Source organism: Musca autumnalis, unplaced genomic scaffold, assembly GCF_047663935.1.
Source record: "Musca autumnalis isolate F117 unplaced genomic scaffold, ASM4766393v1 scaffold_2, whole genome shotgun sequence".
NCBI lineage: Eukaryota > Metazoa > Arthropoda > Insecta > Diptera > Muscidae > Musca > Musca autumnalis.
Genome location: NW_027411755.1, coordinates 179,555,357 through 179,579,266, shown reverse-complemented (window position 1 = coordinate 179,579,266; position 23,910 = coordinate 179,555,357). Strand labels below are relative to the sequence as shown.

Sequence of the window (23,910 nt, the reverse complement as noted above, 5' to 3'; positions counted from 1 at the left end):
AGGATGATCAACATATTTCGTAAAAAACCAATGGACATTTACTTTTTATGGCACTTAACCAAAAGTAATTGAGTTGTTATTTTCATTAAACAAAAAAATAAGTTTTTAATGCCCTGTGGGCACAAGACACATGTTTATGAATATTGTTATAAATATGCCAGCCATCATATCCTTTAAAGTCCTGCAAATATGTTTGCTTAAAAGGGCAATAAAAATCAAAAGGTAAAATGCTTTCATGACTTCACGAGTGGTGTCAGCCCACCACATTCCTGAAATATTAACACTTGAGTGATACGCAACAGGCCTGCCACAAGTGTGACTTTAATATTTCATTGCAAAGAAGGCAACAAAAAAATGCAAACTATTTCCTTGCCGGGGATAAAAGAAAGTCTTCTTGTGGTGCAAGTATTTCATGTTGAAATTCCTGTTGACAGGGAAGTTTCTTACAAAAATTTAAGGGATGCTTAATAGAATTAAAGTTATGCCAAGGTATATTTATGTATGGTATACTAAGAAAAATTAACGGACACACTGAAGTAGATTTAAGTTTTCAATTTCGACGTAATTTCACAATACTTTTTATACCCTCAGCATTTATGCTAACAAGGGTATATACACTTTCATAGGGCAAAATGTGCCTCATCGAAATAATGGTTTTAGACCCCAAGTATGTTTGGACGAAATCCGTTTCAGACAATTTGGAGTTGATTTAGCAATGTCCGTCCGTCGGTCTGTCTGGCTGCAGCGCACGATAACTATCTAATGGATTAACCGATTCGGTCCAAAATTTGGCTTTCGTAATATTTTGCCCTAACTTAGTTTAAGTTCGAAGATGAGCTATATCGGTCCACTCCTTCCGGTACCTCCCCACTAAAGTTCGAAAATGTTCGGAATATTATGCAAACTATAACTCTTGAAGCGAGCGACGAAATTTGGTCCATACTTTGCACATCGTGAAACTTCTAGCCGACTTAGATGAGGTTCGGGTACATTCCTCACAAAATTTCGGAAAAGTTCAGTTTAGGAGCTGCTGTCGAATCGCTTCCATTCACTGCCCCCCACACGACGGTACAAGTTTCATCAGGGGCGAATCATACTTCCTGTGAAAATAGCCTGAAAGTTAAAAAAAAAACTACTATGACACCGTGTGTAGTGGTTGGAGCGCAAGATAACTCTCGAACTTTTGCCTTCGTAATATTTTGTCCAAACTTAGGTTAAGTTCGATATCGACCCACTGCTTCAAGTACTTCCCCCACAAAAGTTCAAAAATGTTTGGAACAATTGTGCACACGATAACTCGTGAAGGGTGTGACCGATTTGGTCCATACTTTACACATCCTAATATATCTACCAGATATAGATCAGGTTCGAATATGGACTATATTTGTCCACTCCTTCGGGTACCTCCCACAAAAAGTTTGGGATAAGTTCACTTTAAGACCTGCTCTCGAATCGCTTTGATTTTTGTTGAAGCAACTTGCATTCGCTGCCTCCATTACGATGGTAAGTTTTTTTTCAGGGGCAAGTCAATTCTTCTTGAGAAAACAGTCGAAAATGGGTAAAAGGGGTTTTGGCACCATATGCAGTGGCTGGAGAGCACGATAACTCTCGAACTGATCAACCAATTTGGTCCAAACTTTGGATCTCCCAACATTTTGTCCAAATTTAGTTAAACTTCTAAAATGGCCAATATCGGTCCTCTCCTTAGGATACCCCCCCACAAAAGTTCAACATTTGTGTCCCAGTGCAGTTTAGGGTCTGTTTGGAAATGCATACCGATGTGTTCGATATGGTCCTGCTTACATGCTTCCTGGCATACTGGTCCAAAAGTTATACAATGACCCACTGAAGTGGCTAGTGGGCGCGATATCTATCGAAAAGATATGACTCCCAATGTAGGATCCATTTCTATAATGGACTATGTCAGTTTTTGTCGGCAACTTCAAATATCCAAAAAGTGTTTTAGTTCACATGGGCTGAAGGTATATCTCTGTCGGCAAAGCCGATTGACTCTTTTTTAATTGTTTTTCAAAAAAAAAAAATATATATCATTTAAACAAGTGAGAAAAGGCTATATTCGGTACGGGGCCGACTATGTGATACCCTACACCACTACCTCTGTGAATAATCTTTTCACTCGAAAACATTTCTTTTATGGAGATACGAAAGTTTTCACCTATCTGGCTTTTATACCAAATGACTTAAGGCGAACTGAACCAAAATAATTAATATTTAATCTTATATTTGACTACTGTTGACATCACCAATATCAATAGGCTTCTATGTCGGTGAGAAAATTTCGTGATGATCCGATCAAAATTCCGACCTGTAGTGTGATTGCAGAAAAAGTGGAAAAAAGGGATGCATTAACGACTATTGCGATATCTCTATTATTTGACTACCTACGCAAACCTACTTTGCATAATTTCAAAGATGGGATTTTCTACTTTCTTAGTCAGGCTTTGCTTTTAGAAGGTCCCCAACCAAAGTTGTGATATCCGTCATTATTATTAAAATCGCAAAAATGAGAAATTGGGTTTTATTAGCGACTGTTGCGATATCTTCGTTGTTAGACCACCTACGACAACCTACGTTACATTGTTGTAAATTTGATATTTTATATATGTATATTGACTTTTTCTCCAAATAAAGTTTTTGCTCATTCCGACCCCTAAATATTATCCGACCATCATCAAAATCAATAGGCTTCTTCCTCTGTGAGACCCTCATTAACCCTTGAAATTTCGTGACGATCCGATCAAAATTGCGCCCAGTAGCGTGATTTCCAAAAAAATGGAAACATGGGATGTCTTATCGAATATTGCGATATCTCCGTTATTTGGTCACCTACGCCGGCCTAGTTTGCATCATTGTAAAGGTGGAATCTTCTACTTTCATAGTCAGGCTTTGCTTTTGGAAAGTCCCCAGCCAAAGCTGTGATATTCGTCATTATAACTTAAATCACAAACATGAAAATTTGGGGTTTATTTGCGACTATTGTGATATCTTCGTTGTTTGATCGCCTACAAGAACCTACTTTACATCGTTAGGAAGGTGATATTTTCTACTTTCATTGTCAGGTTTTGCTTTTGGTATACATCTTATAGAAGCTGAGATATTAGCTTTGGAAAAAAACGTTGTCTTTTTATCCAAATAAGTTTTTTGCCCATTCCGACCCCTAAATATTATTCGACCCTCTTCCTCTTTGAGATCCCCATTAACTCTCAAAATTTCGTGACGATCCGATCAAAATTGCGGCCTGTAGCGTGATTTCCAAAAAAAAATGGAAAAATGGGATGAATTACCGACTATTGTGATATCTCCGCTATTTGGTCACCTACGCCGACCTAGTTTGCATCATTGTAAAGGTGGAATCTTCTACTTTCATAGTCAGGCTTTGCTTTTGGAAAGTCCCCAGCCAAAGCTGTGATATTCGTCATTATAACTTAAATCACAAACATGAAAATTTGGGGTTTATTTGCGACTATTGTGATATCTTCGTTATTTGATCACCTTCAAGAACCTACTTTACATCCTAAGAAAGGTGATATTTTCTACTTTCATTGTCAGGTTTTGCTTTTGGTATACCCCATATAGAAACTGAGATATTCGCTTTGGAAAAAAAAGTTGTCTTTTTATCCACATAAGTTTTTTGTCCATTCCGACCCCTAAATATTATCCGACCATCACCAAAATCAATAGGCTTCTTCCCCTCCGGGACCCCCATCAACACCCAAAACTTCGTGACGATCCGATCAAAATTGCGACCAGTAGCGTGATTACAAGGTTTAGATGGAAAGACGGACGGACTGACGGACGGACACACATAGCCAGATTGACTCAGCTCGTCGAGACATTCATTTTGATATATATAAGTATGGGTCTACGACCATTATTTCGATGCGTTACAAACTTTTTGGCCAAAACCAACTTATAATACCCTCCCCACATAGTGGTGTAGGGTATAAAAAAATGTACTGATGTGGTACTTAACTTTTGGCCGATACTGTATGGTAAACTAAGAAAAGGCAATGACAAACGTGAAGATGATTTGTGAAGAATAATTTGGATAGAAGTATAATAACGAAACTCTTCCCGAATATCGTAAAAATTTCTTAGAAAATATGCTATAGGTATTTTAGATATAAAAAGTATCCTTTATGAACCTTCATTGGATAGACAGAAAACCTTCTAGACGACTTCTAATATAGGTCTTCTGTGGGCAGAAGAACACTCTCAGATCTTCTATGCATGAAAAGATCTACCATGGATAAAAGACCTGCTACAAGTCTTCTCTGTATAGAATAACTCTTCTATGGACAGGAGACCTCCTGTAGTCCATCTAAGGATAAAATATATCCAACAGGATCCTATCCCATCCTACAGGCCTTCTATGGTAAGATTACCTCTTTCAGTTCTTCTGTGAATAGCAGACCTGCTACAGGTCCTCTTTCGATCGAAGACCTCCTACAAGTCACGTATGGATAGAATACCTCCTACAGATTGATTCTATGGATGGAAGACCTTTTACTGGTCTTCTATGGATACAAAAACTCCTAACTCTGCGTATAGATTAAGACCTCTTAAAGGTCTGCTGCGATTAGTAGAGTTGTGTAGTTCCGGAACGAACTAGTTCCAAGGAACTATTCCGGACAAGGAACTATTGGAACTATATCCAGCTCTTGCGTTTATATAGTTCCTTTAGTTCATATAGTTCCTTTCGTTTTTCTGATTCCTTCAATTTAACGCATACGTCGATCTTACGTTGTTTGTTTGCTGAAATTTATTTATTTTTATGTCAAGTCTCGGAACTATTTGGAACGAAGGAAACAAAAAGAGCGACGAAAGAGAAAGATTCGTTGAACAATTTCAATCTCGGAACTATTTGGAACGAAAAGAACGATGAAAGAAAAAAATTCGTTGAACCATTTCGGTGTCGGAACTATTTGGAATGAAAGGAACGATGAAATAGAAAGATTCGTGGAACTATATCGGTCTCGGAACTATATTAAGGAACTAGTTCCTTTTGGAAAAGGAACTAGAAAGATCGACCCGCTCCGGGAACTAGATTGCCCAACTCTAGCGATTAGAACAACTCCTACAGATCTCCTATGGATATGAAGACCTCCTAAAGATCTTCTTTGAAAAAAAAGACCTCCTACTGCTATTCTATGGGTAGAGGACCTCCTTCAGGTCTTCTGTGGATAGAAGACCTCCTACAGGTCTTCTGTACTTAGAATATCTTCTATAAGCCTTCTCTTGAAAAAAGACCTCCCACAGTTCTTCTTCTACAGGTCTTCTGTACATAAAAGACCACTTGTAAGTGTTATTTGAATATAAGACCTTTGAAGATCTTCTTTGAATAGAAGAGAAACTGAAGGCGTTCTTTGAATAGAAGACCTCTCGAAGATTTTCTTTGCACAGAAGACCTAGTGAAGGTTTTCTTTGGTTAGAAGATCTCTTGAATGTCTTCTTCGATTAGAAGGCCACTTAGTTAGAAGAACTTTTAAAAGTCTCCTCTTGCTAAAATGGCACTTACAGTTATTCTGTGAATAGAAAGGTCTTCTGTGATAAAAAAAACCTATTGTAGGTCTTCTTTGCACCGGAAATCTAATCTTTGGTTAGAAGATATCTTGAATGTCTTCTTCGGTTTGAAGACCTTATTTGAATAAAAGACCTCTTGAAGGTATTTTTTTGGATAGAAGATCTACAATAGATCGCCCATACGAAATACGTCCTACACCTCTTCTTTGGAAAAAAGACCTCCAGTAGCTACTGAAAGCATTCTTAAGGTCTTCTACGAATAGAAGAAGAATATTTCTCAAAAATAGTGGATTTTTTTTCAAAAATCATGCATTTTTTTAAGAATATTTTTTTTTTAATTATGGATAATTTAAGAATATTTTTTTCAATTTTTTAAAGAATATTTTTCAAAAGTCGTGGATTTTTTAAGAACACTTCTTTCAAAAATCGTGGATTTTTAAAGAATATTTTTTTAAAAATCGTGGATTTTTTAAAGAATATTTTTTCAAAAATCGTGAAGTTTTTAAAAAATATTTTGTGAATTGTGAATTTTTTAAAGAAAATTTTTTCAAAAATAGTGGATTTTTTAAAGAATATTTTTTTCGAAAATCATGGATTTTTTAAAGAATATTTTTTCGAAAATCATGGATTTTTTAAAGAATATTTTTTCGAAAATCATGGATTTTTTAAAGAATATTTTTTCGAAATCATGGATTTTTTAAAGAATATTTTTTTCAAAAATCGTGGATTTTTGAAGAATATTTTTTTCAAAAATGGTGGATTTTTAAAAGAATATTTTTTTTCAAAATCGTGGATTTTTCAAAAATCATGGAATTTTTAACGAATATTTTTTCAAAAATCGTGAATTTTTTAAGGAATATTTTTTTCGAAAATCATGGATTTTTTAACAAATATTTTTCGAAAATCATGGATTTTTTAATAAATATTTGTCGAAAATCATGGAATTTTTAATAAATATGTTACAAATATCATGGATTTTTGGAAAATCAAATATATATTCAAAAATCGTGGATTTTTGAAGAATATTTTTTTTCAAAAATTGTGGATTTTTAAAAAATATATTTTTTTTTTCAAAAATCGTGGATTTTTAAAGAATATATATTTTTTTAAAAATCGTGGATTTTTAAAAGATTTCTTTTTTCAAAATCGTGGATTTTTTAAGATAATTTTTTCAAAAATCATCGAGTTTTTAAAGAAATTTTTTTTCAAAAATCGTGGATTTATTAAAGAATATTTTTTCCAAAAATCGTGGATTTTTTAAAGAAAATTTTTTCAAAAATCGTGGATTTTTTAGAGAATATTTTTCCAAAAATATTTTTGGAAAGAATAATAATAAAGAATAATAATAATAATAGATGGGAAGCCGGCTTATGCCTCTGGAGTCGCAGCACACAGTTTTGCATCCATTTTTTTGGAATCGACCATAGCATGTATAGGTTAAAATTACCGGATAATGCGTTTCTCTTGCCAGATGGTGTTAACCCGCTGGTCTATACATCATATGAGCTTATGGTCGTAAAAAGTTCAACAGCTTAACGTTTGTGTTTAGAAAGGTCAATCAGCTATCAACCAACCACTCAGCCCTTTTATAGGCATTGGCGAAGAAAGAATAAATTGAAAAATTATCAATATTTACACATTGGCATGAGACATTCTCATCAATCTTTACTCTCTGATTTTGGGTATGTAGGTCTGGTATGCCTTGCTCTGGCCTGGTCTGAATGTACTCCAGCCGGTTTGCATGTCTGATTAATGTAACATTAATTGACTTTCACTTCCTTTCAATTTCAATTTAAAAGAAAACACTTTAATTTTGTATCAAAAAAGCACAAAACAAAAACTACAACAACAAACAAAACTAAATGCGATTATGTGCGAGTGACCAACGTAGCAGTAGCAGTGGTGGACCAAACAACCGCCACCACTAACCGCAGCAATAGCCACAAAGATGACTGCGGTGATAATTTGCCTGAAAATGACGATATTATCCGGCTTATGTATGGTTCGAACAACAAATTTTGTTGGTTTGGCTTTTTTGTTTACAGCGCAAGCTTAGACGACGCTACGACGCAATGAAGATTGGACATGAAAGACGAAATTGCATGAAATATGTATTAAAAATTATTGAGTTTTGTAAACAAATTTCATTTCGTTCGACCTGTCCGTCCGTTTGTCATGTAATGTGAGAATGATGAAGTGAGGTAATTTGTGTTTTTGTTGCGTTTTTGTTTTCTTGGCGTGTCTGACATTAAAGCGAATTTAATTGAAAATATATTTTATTTATTTTTTGGCTTTCTGGGTTAAAAGAAAAAGTTGTTTTAACTTATTTTGTTCACATCCCATTTATCCAGAAACGGGTGGTCAAGGCCAATAGGGAAACCTGGGAAATTTCTGATTCCAATATATCAGCACACCACTGAACTAGAAATATAATTGCAATACCCATTGCCTTTAGCTGATTCTCGTTGAAAAAGCTTTCATGTGATACGGTAAACAAAAACAAATTCAAAACCACATAGTTTGAGGCAACACCCTTGACAAAGTGTGTAAAACAGACAGACGGCGGCAAATAAAAAAGTCAACAGAGGAGAAAATTTGTTTGACAACCAGGTGACACTGACAACAAAAGTGACAACGAATTTGCCAACAGCTAAGTGAAGGGAAATAAAAACAAACAAATGAATACAATTTGATTGTCAAATACCAATGTAGGGCAAAATTTTTAACAGGAAATAAGATTGAGTTCGGAATGAAGAGAAAGCAAATACTTGAAGAAGTAATGTTCAACACAAGGTCTTCCTTTTGAAAATCAGAGGCCTATCTTCACATCTATAAGACTAAAGACTATTAAAAATATTATTTCAAAGACCACCACTAAGCGTGGATTTTTAAAAATATTTTTTCAAAGTCCACCACTAATAAGCGTGGATTTTTAAAAATATTTTTTCAAAGACCACCACTAAGCGTGGATTTTTAAAAATATTTTTTCAGAGACCACCACTAAGCGTGGATTTTTAAAAATATTTTTTCAAAGACCACCACTAAGCGTGGATTTTTAAAAATATTTTTTCAGAGACCACCACTAAGCGTGGATTTTTAAAAATATTTTTTCAAAGACCACCACTAAGCGTGGATTTTTAAAAATATTTTTTTAAAGACCACCACTAAGCGTGGATTTTTAAAAATATTTTTTCAAAGACCACCACTAAGCGTGGATTTTTAAAAATATTTTTTTAAAGACCACCACTAAGCGTGGATTTTTAAAAATATTTTTTCAAAGACCACACCTAAGCGTATTTTTTTTTAATTTTTAAAAACCATTAATCGAGGATTTTTAAAAATATTTTTTCAAAGACCACCACTCAGCGTGGATTTTTAAAAATATTTTTTCACAGACCACCGCTAAGGGTGGATTTTTAAAAATATTTTTTCAAAGACCACCACTAAGCGTGGATTTTTAAAAATATTTTTTCAAAGGCCACCATTAAGAGTGGATTTTTAAAAATATTTTTTCAAAGACCACCACTAAGCGTGGATTTTTAAAAATATTTTTTCAAAGACCACCACTAAGCGTAGATTTTTAAAAATATTTTTTCAAAGACCACCACTAAGCGTGGATTTTTAAAAATATTTTTTCAAAGACCACCACTAAGCGTGGATTTTTAAAAATATTTTTTCAAAGACCACCACCAAGCGTGGATTTTTAAAAATATTTTATCAAAGACCACCACTAAGCGTGGATTTTTAAAAATATTTTTTCAAAGACCACCACTAATAAGCGTGGATTTTTAAAAATAGTTTTTCAAAGACCACCTCTAAGCGTGGATTTTTAAAAATATTTTTTCAAAGACCACCTCTAAGCGTGGATTTTTAAAAATATTTTTTCAAAGACCACCTCTAAGCGTGGATTTTTAAAAATATTTTTTCAAAGACCACCTCTAAGCGTGGATTTTTAAAAATATTTTTTCAAAGACCACCTCTAAGCGTGGATTTTTAAAAATATTTTTTCAAAGACCACCTCTAAGCGTGGATTTTTAAAAATATTTTTTCAAAGACCACCTCTAAGCGTGGATTTTTAAAAATATTTTTTCAAAGACCACCTCTAAGCGTGGATTTTTAAAAATATTTTTTCAAAGACCACCTCTAAGCGTGGATTTTTAAAAATATTTTTTCAAAGACCACCTCTAAGCGTGGATTTTTAAAAATATTTTTTCAAAGACCACCTCTAAGCGTGGATTTTTAAAAATATTTTTTCAAAGACCACCTCTAAGCGTGGATTTTTAAAAATATTTTTTCAAAGACCACCTCTAAGCGTGGATTTTTAAAAATATTTTTCAAAGACCACCTCTAAGCGTGGATTTTTAAAAATATTTTTTCAAAGACCACTTCTAAGCGTGGATTTTTAAAAATATTTTTTCAAAGACCACCTCTAAGCGTGGATTTTTAAAAATATTTTTTCAAAGACCACCTCTAAGCGTGGATTTTTAAAAATATTTTTTCAAAGACCACCTCTAAGCGTGGATTTTTAAAAATATTTTTTCAAAGACCACCTCTAAGCGTGGATTTTTAAAAATATTTTTTTAAAGACCACCTCTAAGCGTGGATTTTTAAAAATATTTTTTCAAAGACCACCTCTAAGCGTGGATTTTTAAAAATATTTTTTCAAAGACCACCTCTAAGCGTGGATTTTTAAAAATATTTTTTCAAAGACCACCTCTAAGCGTGGATTTTTAAAAATATTTTTTCAAAGACCACCACTAAGCGTGGATTTTTAAAAATATTTTTTCAAAGACCACCACTAAGCGTGGATTTTTAAAAATATTTTTTCAAAGACCACCACTAAGCGTGGATTTTTAAAAATATTTTTTCAAAGACCACCTCTAAGCGTGGATTTTTAAAAATATTTTTTCAAAGACCACCTCTAAGCGTGGATTTTTAAAAATATTTTTTCAAAGACCACCACTAAGCGTGGATTTTTAAAAATATTTTTTCAAAGACCACCACTAAGCGTGGATTTTTAAAAATATTTTTTCAAAGACCACCACTAAGCGTGGATTTTTAAAAATATTTTTTCAAAGACCACCACTAAGCGTGGATTTTTAAAAATATTTTTTCAAAGACCACCACTAAGCGTGGATTTTTAAAAATATTTTTTCAAAGACCACCACTAAGCGTGGATTTTTAAAAATATTTTTTCAAAGACCACCACTAAGCGTGGATTTTTAAAAATATTTTTTCAAAGACCACCACTAAGCGTGGATTTTTAAAAATATTTTTTCAAAGACTTAGTGGTGGATTTTTAAACAATATTTTGAGGCCTTTTCACAGTTCTATTATTGTTCCCTATTTTTTCTTTCAAGATTGTGTGTTTTGTGTCTTATCTTATGACCCAAAAAAATGCGGAAAATCCCCACACTAAGAAGAATGACAAGAATTAAGAAATATTTAAATTTGTAAAAACATTAGTAACGCCTATCACATCAAACGCAAAGAAAAATCATCAAAATGAGGATAGCCCTTTTCAAGCAGGCTGCTGTCAGGCCAAAATAAAAACATTCCAATGTTACCCTCATTTCATCTGTCAATTATGAAGAAAGCAGCATAAAGAGAAACAAATGGAATCCAGACATACCACAAATCTCACTCATCGTCTTATCACGACACAAGGTGAGTAGTAAGTGATAAAGTTAAGATTTAATGAAGAAAGAAAGAAAACGAATGGGACTTCATTTAGGTTACTGATGGGATTTATTGGAAGGGAACAGCTATGCCTCTCTATAACTGTTGTCGTCGTCGTCGTTTACAGCCTTTTTTCGAATGAAATGAAAAAAATCGACGTGTGTGTTATTTGCGTGTGACTCATTAATCACTAAAGTGGATAGTGAGTGGATGGATATTTGTTGCTGCTGCCACCACTACTGTCGTTTGGGAAAGAAGTAGACAAAATTTTCAATAATTGATCACATCATCGGATACATGTTTCGTCCAGCAACAACAGCAACCACAAAGAGTCATTGTTAAGACAAGATCAGATCGTTGCTTTTTAGGACAGGAGTCCATGGACAATGGTCATAAATGAACCACGAGAGATTGGGGGTGGGGAATAAATATCGTGGAATAACAATAACGACAACAAATAACACGATTCCATGCTGTGTTTGATAAACAATGATATATGCGGCACTTTTCTTCTTAGTTGATTTTTTGTTGTTGTTAAATTTGTTGTACTATGTCCAGCCACTCTTTTGTCCAATCACCTTCGACAGACTTAAGAAGGTCGAATTGATTGTTTTGTTGTGTGTGTTAACAGTGGTTTGTAATACACTTTCAGTGGAATTATAAAGGATTAGTTCCTTCAGGGTCACGGATAGTTTTTTCTTCAGAGTGTTTCAGAAAATTTATTAGAGCTGTGTGAAGCTCTAAACATATTTTTAAGAATATTTTTTGGTATGTTTTCAGATCAATATGTTGTATTTTTTACGAGTACATTCAGAAATTTTTTTTACAAAAGTTAAAATTTAAGAATATTTGGAGGAGGACTTTCAACTCCACAAACGTTAATTTTGAAGAATACTTTGTGGAAGGTCTTCATCTACATATACACAGAAAAAAAAATCCGGCGATAAAAAAAATGATCATATTGACAAAATTCGATAAAATTATTTGATTACAAAGTAAAAAATACAACTGATAAAATATTTCACATATTGACTAAAATATTTATCGATTTTTTTATATTGAACTGATAAAATGGAATATGTGTAATATTTTGATAAATATTTTTGTCAATATGTGAAATATTTTATCAGTTGTATTTTTTACTTTGTGATCAAACAATTTTATTGAATTTTGTCAATATGACAATTTTTTTATTGCCGGAAAATCGATAAATTTTTTATTGAATCTTTGAATTTTTTTATCAAATGGCTAAATTTTTTTCTGTATACCTAGAGGAAGACCTTTACTTGTAAAAACATGGATTTTTAAGAATACTTTCTGAAAGATCTTCGGCTACATAAAACATGAATATGAAATATGCATATGAAAAAATTTTATGTTAAAGAGGATTTTAAAGAAATATTTATTCCGCCTCCGGTTTTCAGAGATAAATTTACACGCAAGATGTGCAATTAAAATGGGAAAGAAAAAGTCAGACTATTTCAATTCCAACCAATTTTCAGGCAAGGGGCGATTTCCAAATGATGAGGACACGATTTCAATCTGTTCTCAGACAGAGGGCTCCAAATCCCTTAATGGGAAAAAGGCCCAAAAAATCGTTTGAACCAAGTTGGCCAGTAATAACTTGCCAGAAATAAGGTCGAAGATTATCGCAACCAATAAATTCAATTTGAGATTACGATGTTGAAACTTGAAAACTATTTTTCGTCTTCTTCATCATCCCCTAAACTCCTGTTTGTTTTTAGAGCTTCTGTGTCAATCCAAATCCTTTCCATCGGACACGTAGCGATAAGAAAGCAGTAGTGTTAACGATTTTTGTCGGTAACAGCAAAAATGAGTTACAGAATAGCACTACAGGTCGAACAGGTCGGGAAGGCGTAGTAGTTTGTAGACCAATTTCATTACTCCGTTTGAAATACTACCATTGCACAGTGGATCCACTTGTATGGAGAAAGTGGCCAAAAATATTTAGAGTGTAAAAATCAAGCCAATGCGCCGGTTACAGCTTTGTGCTGCTGCGAAGAGTGTTTTAAGAAACCACGAGCCTAACATTCTTCCCCCTTTACCCTCTGGAAGGGGTATACGGTAAGAATTGTTTTATGCTGTTAATACAAAATGACATGAAAAAGCTCCCGATTATCGTATGATGCAAAAATAGGCTTGGGGAAACAAAACAATCTCCAAAACATAAAATCCTACCAATTTAGCGGATTAAAAAAATCAATATTTTTGTCTGAAAATTGGTAAAATTTTTAATATAGATCATATAGCGTTCTTCCTGAAAGGCACGTAACGCCAACGTAAGACAAGAAGAATATTTCTTCATCTTGCCACTGATGCCAATTATGTTAATGTACGTGGTCAGATAACAGAGTTATACGCTAATATATCTATTGAAACCTTATTCTAAGGCAGCTTTAGTCAGCGACCCACCATTTATAGTCTGGCACTAGATGGCAGCTGATTCTAATACTAAATAATCTTAAACCCATGAAATACTTTGGAAAATTATTCCCGCGGTGGGCACTGGTGGGCATCATGACTAAAACCTTAGGTCAAATTTAAGTATATGATCGAATTGACATTACAAAATACACTAAGAAAATATGCAGCTAACACGCTAAAACACTATTTGTAAATGAAAATTAAGCTATTACCTCCTCCTTCAAAATCCACTATAATATTTTGCTATACGTATCAGTTTCGCGATATTTCGAATATATTTACTTGCACTTGAAATATAGGTTGTACTCACAATACAAAATATTAGTCAAATATTCCGACTTTTAAAGCTATTATTAAGAAGATCGCGTTCGAATGAAACAAAAACTAATATATCTTTAAAAAGGTCCATGTCATAGCTGTCAGATTTTCCAGATGTTGTACCAAAATTTTGGCATTCATTTTTTTATTTTTGGTCAATGTGTGTATCCACTGTGCATTGTGGCAAAATAAATTTGTTGCCCTTTTCAAGTACAAAATCTACGTGTTTTTCAAACTCAATTTTTTCGCAGAACATTAGTCCCAACAAAGCAGTTTGATAACGTTTCAAAAAGAGACCGATCATCCATTCCATGCACTGGCCAGGAAACAGAAACGTGGAAGAATGGTCATCAGCGAATCTAAATGCGTTCGGCAATCGATCCCACAAAGCTTCACCTACAGCGTCCTTAACAATATGTGTATGTCTTAGTCCATTAACTCACTAACAGGGTCCTGCCAGGCCACTCGTGCTGCAGCCTTGGCTTTAGCAAAGAATCACACAAATGTGATCAAGTTCTTTACATTCGATTTTAGAGCATTAACTCGCGAAAAATAATTAGTTCTGCACCTTGTGCGGAATATCGAATAAATTCGATAATCCTAGGGGGAAGGACATGTTCTTAGCTCTTTATTTAGGGTATGAGGAGTGTATAACATGTGTAAAATATAATTCCATATGACAAAGACTTGAGTCTATCTCTTCTCTCTGCTTAGAAGGAGTACTTCTTTGATTTTATCAAAATTGAGGAAGGCATTTGTATGTCTCTCTCTCTCGTGGTTAAGGCGAGAGTAGCTTATTTCAACCAGCCAAGATCACCCATATACGTTAACGTGACTGCAACAACAACATATTTTTTCTTTATTCTCATCTGTCGTGGTTTAGCAAAGGAAAGATTCGCTTAGGGAGACTAATGTACAAAATATTTTGAGCACCACCGATTTCAACCTAAAGAATATATGTAAATCCAGTGCTATATCACAAAAAAACAAAGATACACATACATATACAATGCCTGCATCAAATCCGTATTACTTTATGGGTCAGAAACATGGATTGTAACCGAAGAAATAAAACGCAAACTACAAACCTTCACAAATAGATGCCTGCGAAACATCCTTAGAATATGGTGGCCTAGAACCATATCAAATGAAAACCTATTAGAAATAGCGGAACAAGAAGACATCAATCTGCAGATCAAAAGAAGAAAATACTGCTGGCTGGGGCATACTCTGAGAAGACCATACAACGAAATATCACACTCAGTTCTCAAATGGAATCCCCAGGGATACAGAGGCCGCGGAAGGCCGAGAAAAACGTGGAGACGTACAATTTTCACAGAAACCGGAAAAACTTTTAATGAATTAAGATATATCGCATCAGACAGAGATGGAGATTCTATGTAAATGGCTTATGTTTCTGATGGAATATACTAAATAAATATTCTCTAAAGCCAGATATTTCGAGGACTATAGCTTAAGATCTCTGATCTGATTCGAAGTCCAATGCTGCAACATCCAAAAAATGGCAGATATGGGTTCAGCAGGAACACGTCAATAAACAAACCCGATGTATCATTGGGAAGAGATACCCCTACGCTCTTATAAGAAGACCTAAAGCTCTTCCATGAGAAGATCTCAAGCTCTTCTTTGAGAAGACCTTAAGCTCTCTTCTATGAGAAGACCTTAAGCTCTTCTATGAGAAGACCTTAAGCTCTTCTATGAGAAGACCTTAAGCAAGCTCTTCTATGAGAAGACCTCAAGCTCTTCAATGAGAAGACCTTAAGCAAGCTCTTCTATGAGAAGACCTCAAGCTCTTCAATGAGAAGACCTTAAGCAAGCTCTTCTATGAGAAGACCTTTAGCTCTTCTATAAAAATACCTCTATGAGAAGACCTTCAGCTCTTCTATGGAGAAGACCTTCAGCTCTTCTATGGAGAAGACCCTCAGCACTTCTATGGAGAAGACCCTCAGCTCTTCTATGGAAAAGACCTTCAGCTCTTCTATCGAGAAGACCTTCAGCTCTTCTATGGAGAAGACCATCAGCTCTTCTATGGAGAAGACCATCAGCTCTTCTATGGAGAAGACCTTCAGCTCTTCTATGGAGAAGACCATCAGCTCTTCTATGGAGAAGACCATCAGCTCTTCTATGGAGAAGACCATCAGCTCTTCTATGGAGAAGACCATCAGCTCTTCTATGGAGAAGACCATCAGCTCTTCTATGGAGAAGACCATCAGCTCTTCTATGGAGAAGACCTTCAGCTCTTCTATAAGAAGACCTTCAGCTCTTCTATAAGAAGACCTTCAGCTCTTCTATAAGAAGACCTTCAGCTCTTCTATAAGAAGACCTTAAGCTCTTCTATGAGAAGACCTTAAGCTCTTCTATGAGAAGACCTTAAGCTCTTCTATGAGAAGACCTTAAGGTCTTCTATGAGAAGACCTTAAGCTCTTCTATGAGAAGACCTTAAGGTCTTCTATGAGAAGACCTTAAGGTCTTCTATGAGAAGACCTTAAGCTCTTCTATGAGAAGACCTTAAGCTCTTCTATGAGAAGACCTTAAGCTCTTCTATGAGAAGAGTTTAAGGTCTTCTCATGGTAGAGGTTAGTTACGGAGCTAAGGAAAGGCTTCACAATATTATTGAAAAATCCGCACTTATGGAGCTAAGGAAAGGCTTAAAAATATTATTTAAAAATCCACGCTTATGGGGCTAAGGATAGGCTTAAAAATATTATTTAAAAATTCGTGCTTATGGAGGTAAGGAAAGGCTTCAAAATATTATTTAAAAATCCACGCTAATGAAGCTAAGGAAAGGCTTCAAAATATTATTTGCTTATGGAGCTAAGACAAGGCTTCAAAATATTACTTAAAAATCCGTGCTTATGGAGCTAAGGAAAGGCTTCAAAATATTTCTAAAAATTCGTGCTTATGGAGCTAAAGAAAGGTTTAAAAATATTATTTAAAAATCTGCGCTTATGGAGCCAGGGAAAGGCTTCAAAATATTTCTAAAAATTCGTGCTTATTGAGCTAATGAAAGGCTTCATAATATTATTGAAAAATCTGTGCTTATTTTGAAAATCCGCGCCTATGGAATTAACTATGGAGGCCTCAAAATACTTTCTTAAAAATCCACGCTTATTAAGCTAAGGTAGGGCTTCCAAATATTATTTAAAAATCCGCGCATATGGAGCTAAGGAAAGGCTTCCAAATATTCCCAAAATATTCTTTAAAAATCCGCGCCTATGGAGCTAACGAAGGGCCTCAAATTTTTTTTAAAAAATCAACGCTTATGGAGCTAAGGTAGGGCTTCCAAATATTATTTAAAAATCCGCGCTTATGGGGCTAAGGATAGGCTTAAAATATTCTCTAAAGAAGCGCCTCAAAAAATTCTCTAAAAATCCAACGCGCTTATGGAGCTAAGGAAAGACTTCAAAATATTATTTAAAAATCCAACGCGCTTATGGAGCTAAGGAAAGACTTCAAAATATTATTTAAAAATCCAACGCGCTTATGGAGCTAAGGAAAGACTTCAAAATATTATTTAAAAATCCACGCTTATGGGGCTAAGGATAGGCTTAAAAATATTCTCTAAAAATCCACGCCTATAGAGTTAAAGAAGCGCCTCAAAATATTCTCTAAAAATCCACGCCTATAGAGTTAAAGAAGCGCCTCAAAATATTCTCTAAAAATCCACGCCTATAGAACCAAGGAAGGGCCTCAAAATATTCTGTAAAAATCCACGCCTATGGAGCTAAGGAAGGGCCTCAAAATATTCTTTAAAAATCCACTCTTATAGAGCTAAAGAAAGGCTTCAAAATGTTCTCAAAATTTTTGTTGTTGAAAATTGTTTGGCTGTAGGCTTTTCATAAATAAAAATCAAATTTTCTGATTTTCCGCGCTTATGGTGCTTAGGAAAGGCTTCAAAATATTTTTTTTTAAATCCACGCTTATGGTGCTAAGGTAAGGCTTCCAAAATATTCTCAAAATATTCTTTAAAAATCCATGCCTATGGAGCCAACGAATGGTCTCAACATATTTTTTTAAAAATCCTCGCTTATGGAGCTAAGTTAGGGCTTCCAAATATTCTCAAAATATTCTTTAAAAATTCGCGCATATTGAGCTAAAGAAGGGGCTTAAAATATTTTTTTAAAAATCCACGCTTATGGAGCTAACGATGGACCTCAAAATATTTGTTAAAAATACACGCCTATGGAGCTTACAAATGGCCTCAACATATTTTTTACAAATCCTCGCTTATGGATCTAAGGTAGGGCTTCCAAATACTCTCAAAATATTCTTTAAAAATCCGCGCATATGGACCTAAAGAAGGGCCTCAAAATATTTTTTTTTAATCCACGCCTATGGAGCTAAGCGTGGGCCTCCAAATATTCTTAAAATATTCACGCTTATAGAGCTAAACAACTAAGAAAGAGCCTCAAACTCTTATTTTAAAAATCAACGCCTATGGAGGGCTATCCCAAAAAGCGTGGATTTTCTAAGAATATTTTTCAAGGGCTATCTGCATAAAAAACATGGATTTTTTGAGAATATTTTTCAGTGGCTATCTGCCCAAAAATCGTAGATTTTTAAAGAACATTTTTCAAGGTCTATCTCAGAAAGCGTGGATTTTCTAAGAATATTTTTCAAGGGACATCCGCCTAAAAAACGTGGATTTTTTTAGAATATTTTTCAATGGCTATCTGCCCAAAAAGCGTGGATTTTTTGAGTATATTTTTCAAGGTCTATCCGCCCAAAAAGCGTGGATTTTTTAAGTATATTTTTCAAGGTCTATCCGCCCAAAAAGCGTGGATTTTTTAAGTATATTTTTCAAGGTCTATCCGCCCAAAAAGCGTGGATTTTTTAAGTATATTTTTCAAGGTCTATCCGCCCAAAAAGCGTGGATTTTTTAAGTATATTTTTCAAGGTCTATCCGCCCAAAATAAAAAAATGTTTCAAGGACTATCTGCCCAAATACCGTGGATTTTTTGAGAATATTTTTAAGGGCTATCTGCCTAAAAAGCTTGGATTTTAAGGAATATTTTTCAAGGGCTATCCCAAAAAGCGTAAATTTTCAGTGGCTATCTGCCCAAAAATCGTAGATTTTTAAAGAACATTTTTCAAGGTCTATCCCAGAAAGCGTGGATTTTCTAAGAATATTTTTCAAGGGACATCCGCCTAAAAAACGTGGATTTTTTTAGAATATTTTTCAATGGCTATCTGCCCAAAAAGCGTGGATTTTTTAAGTATATTTTTCAAGGTCTATCCGCCCAAAAAGCGTGGATTTTTTAAGTATATTTTTCAAGGTCTATCCGCCCAAAAAGCGTGGATTTTTAAGTATATTTTTCAAGGTCTATCGCCCAAAAAGCGTGGATTTTTTAAGTATATTTTTCAAGGTCTATCCGCCCAAAAAGCGTGGATTTTTTAAGTATATTTTTCAAGGTCTATCCGCCCAAAAAGCGTGGATTTTTTAAGTATATTTTTCAAGGTCTATCCGCCCAAAAAGCGTGGATTTTTTAAGTATATTTTTCAAGGTCTATCCGCCCAAAAAGCGTGGATTTTTTAAGTATATTTTTCAAGGTCTATCCGCCCAAAAAGCGTGGATTTTTTAAGTATATTTTTCAAGGTCTATCCGCCCAAAAAGCGTGGATTTTTTAAGTATATTTTTCAAGGTCTATCCGCCCAAAAAGCGTGGATTTTTTAAGTATATTTTTCAAGGTCTATCCGCCCAAAAAGCGTGGATTTTTTTAAGTATATTTTTCAAGGTCTATCCGCCCAACATACAAAAATTTTTCAAGGACTATCTGCCCAAATACCGTGGATTTTTTTAAAATATTTTTCAAGGGCTACCTACCCAAAAAGCGTGGATTTTTAAGAATATTTTTGAAGGGATATCCCAAAAAGCGTGGATTTTTTAAGAATGCTTTTCAAGGTCTATCCCAAAAAGGGTGGATTTTCTAAGAATATTTTTCAAGGGCTATCTGCATAAAAAACATGGATTTTTTGAGAATATTTTCCAGTGGATACCTGATCAAAAATCGTGGATTTTTAAAGAACATTTTTCAAGGTCTATCCCAAAAAGCGTGGATTTTCTAAGTATATTTTTCAAGGGACATCCGCCTAAAAACGTGGATTTTTTGAGAATATTTTTCAATGGCTATCTGCCCAAGAATCGTGGATTTTTAAAGAACATTTTTCAAGGGTTATCTGTCCAAAAAGCGTGGATTTTTTTAAGTATATTTTTCAAGGTCTATCCGGCCAAAATAAATTTTTTCAAGGACTATCTGCCCAAATACCGTGTATTTTTTGAGAATATTTTTAAGGGCTATCTGCCTAAAAAGCATGAGATGGCCTAAAACTATCCTATAAATGGCCTAAATCTCTTCCATAATAGGACCCAAAACTTGTAAAGTTTGCCTAGTCTTATCTTGAGAAAATAAATCGTCTTCAAACCACAGTGCCCATTCACTCACTTTGTCCAATAACGGTTGTACTTATCTTTTGGAAGAATTCGTCAAATCGACAATGAATGAGGTTCACTTTTATTTTTATTTTATAGCTAACATAATTATTGTTACTGTTTTATTTCATTTCATTTGTTAACATACATTTTTTGATTAATTTAAATTTTTTTCGACTTGACATTCATTTGGTTGCGCTGTAGGTAATTTCATTGGAAAAATGTTTTTGAATGACGTAGAAAAAATTCATTCGCATCTGTGGCAAGCAGGTAATTTAAAAACAAATGAATTGCAGGGGAATCGTTGGTAGAGACTCATGGATACTTAAATGAGGACGTAAAGAGGACTAAAACATATCTAAGTATAAGAGTTGCTGTGGACATCAGCAGTTGGCTTCTTGAACAAGAATTATATCACATTGAATTAGGGGTTTAATTAAATTTTCCCGTGAAATCTATATTTTACAAAATGAGACTATAATTTTCTAAAAGTTATGTGGCTTCCATAGATGCAAGGCCATATTTTTATGTGCGGCTTCTTGCATTAGGAAAATCTTTACAGTCTGTCTACGAAAAACAATGAACATTTTTCAGCTCATTGTCATGGTTAATTGCTAAAACATAGGAAGGTATGACTGGACGAATAAGGCGCCAACATAACCCCCTCACAGGCACACCATTCGAGTAAATGTTCTATAACATGTAACATGGCATGCAAATAAATTTCAATAAATAATGTTTTTCATATTCACAAGACAATAAACACAATTATCTCTCCAAAATCCCATTTATATGGCCTTAAATCGCCTAGCCAACAAATTCTGTAATATCCATTAAAGGGATTTTTCGTGTTATTAAAATGTCGGTGGAGGTGGTTGGAGGAGGAGCAGAGTAGGTATTCTTGTGATGTGTCTTGTCTTATCAAAAATTCACATCAGCGGACAGCAAATTCAACAAGCCGGACATTCAAATGTCAGTGCCAATTAGGGTAGTGACAACAACCAACAGTCATGTTGTCTCGTCTGAAATAAAGAGAGACAATGATGGAGGAATAGCAGACATATAAAAAGGGGCGGGTGACAAATGGACAACCAACTAAAAGTTCTCAAAAAAAACCGAACCGAATATTAAAATAAACGGACATCCTGTTGCTGTTGCCTCGTCTCTCTGGTTTGTCAGACATTTATTATTACACTGTTGCTGGCGCGTAAGCAGACAAAACTATAACAATAACAATAAAAAATGGGAAATGATGAATAAAAAATTCTCATGACCAAAAGTAGAAAAGAAGTGGTTCATTTTAGTGACCACCATCTTCATATTCGGTAGAAAGGACAGCGAAGGGAAAAGGGAATTTATTCGCTTGTCCAGACGAACATTTTTATTTTTGTTGGATAGTCGTCAACACCTAATTGTTTACTTAAGCCAAGTTATTTACATATTTCTTGGAAATTGGGATATTATCTTTTCTTTTCTACATTGTTGTGTCCTTCCCACAGTTTTTTTGATGAACCGTAAATTTCCTTTTAATATTCATTAACATAATTAATGTTTAAGGATTTTACAAATAACGCCTTGATAATTTATTATCATCAACAGGTGGTCAATAGGTGATCTACATTATATATTTGAGTACTTCCTTTGAATAGTCAAACTTCAAAGGGTAACAGAGCTCTGCATAAATGGTCAATATGACATGCATACGTTTTATTTATAGAGGTTATCGCCGGTTGTAGAGCTGAACGTCAGACGTTTGAACGTCAACGATAAAATTTCGTCATTAACCATCTAGCGGCTGCCGGTTCTATGCACCAGATTGACTCGGAGGAATCTTCGATAAGGCCATCTCCTCAAAACTATGTGTTTCTGTATTTTTTTCATCATAGGAGTGGTAATATATCCCGGAATTCCTGCTCCGAACTCTTTTACTCCATATCTGGACTGAGAAGAAACCTGGACCATGGATCTGTTTCGTTTGCCAAATCCGCATGCAGCTGCGCTGGCTTTAGTTGATTCCAGGACTACTGCGATTGAAGTTATATTGATGCTTGCTGCGCCACTACACCTCCCAAAGTGTCTCCTACTTCGTCGTTGGAATAAGGAATTTTTTAAAGAATATTTTCTTTAACGAACATCAGACCAATAAGCGGGGTAAAAAATATTTTCTTCAAGGATCATCAGACCAACAAGCGTGGATTTTTTAAGTATATTTTCTTCAACGAACATCAGACCAATAAGCGGGGATTTTTAAAGAATATTTTCTTCAAGGACCATTAGACCAACATGTGTGGATTTTTAATGAATATTTTTTACAAGTGTGGATTTTTTAATAAAATTTTTCAAGTGCTATCTGCCCAAAAGCGTGGACATTTTAAGAATATTTTTCAAGAGCTATCTGCCCAAAAAGCTTGGATTTTTTTAAGAAAAATTTTTCAAGGGCTATCTGCCCGAAAAGTGTGGATTTTTAAGAATATTTTCAGGAGCTATCTGCCAAAAATTTGGATTTTTAAATAATATTTTATTAAGGCCTATCTGCACAAAACGCGTGGATTTTTTAAGACCAATAAGCGAGGATTTTTATAGATTATTTTCCTCAAGGATTTTTTAATGAATAATTTTTTACAAGTGTAGATTTTTTAAGAATAGTTTTCAATGACTATCTGCCGAAAAAGCGTGGATTTTTAACAATATTTTTCAATGACTATCTGCCCAAAAAGCGTGGATTTTTAACAATATTTTTCAAGGGCTATCTGTCCAAAAAACTTGGATTTTTTAACAATATTTGTTAAGGGATGTCTGTCCAAAAAACTTGAATTTTTTGAGAATATTTTTCAAGGGCTATCTGCCTGAAAATGTGGATTTTTTAGAATATTTTTCAAGGGCTATCTGCCCAAAAAGTGGATATTTGAGAATATTTTTCAAGGGATATGTGCCTAAAAAACGTGGATTTTTTGAGAATATTTTTCAAGCGTGGCTTTGATTTTTTGAGAATAATTTTCAAGGGCTATCTGCCCAAAAAGCGTGAATTTTTTAAGAATATTTTGCAAGGGCTATCTGTCCAAAAGCGTGACTTTTTAAGAATATTTTTCAAGGGCTATCCCAAAAAGCGTGAATTTTTTTTAAAATAATGTTTTAAGGGCTATCCCAAAAAGCTTGGATTTTTTAAGAATATTTTTCATGGGTTATCCATAAAGCGCGGATTATTTAAGAATATTTTTCAAGCGCTATCTGCCCAAAAGCGTGGATTTTTTAAGAATATTTTTCAAGGCTCATCAGCCCAAAAATCGTGGATTTTTAAGAATATTTTTCAAGGGCCATCTGCCCAAAAAGCGTGGATTTTTAAAAATATTTTTCAATTTCCATCTGCTCAAAAAGCGTGGATTTTTAAAAATATTTTTCAAGGGCCATCTGCCCAAAAGCGTGGATTTTTTAAGAATATTTTTCAAGGGCCATCTACCCAAAAAGCGTGGATT

At 34.3% G+C, this 23,910-nt stretch overlaps 1 protein-coding gene across 1 annotated transcript in view; it reads right to left on the bottom strand.

Moving 5' to 3' along the window:
• Btk (tyrosine-protein kinase Btk29A) overlaps positions 1-23,910 on the bottom strand; it is a 533,208-nt gene that overhangs the window by 308,462 nt on the left and 200,836 nt on the right. The window lies entirely within an intron of this gene.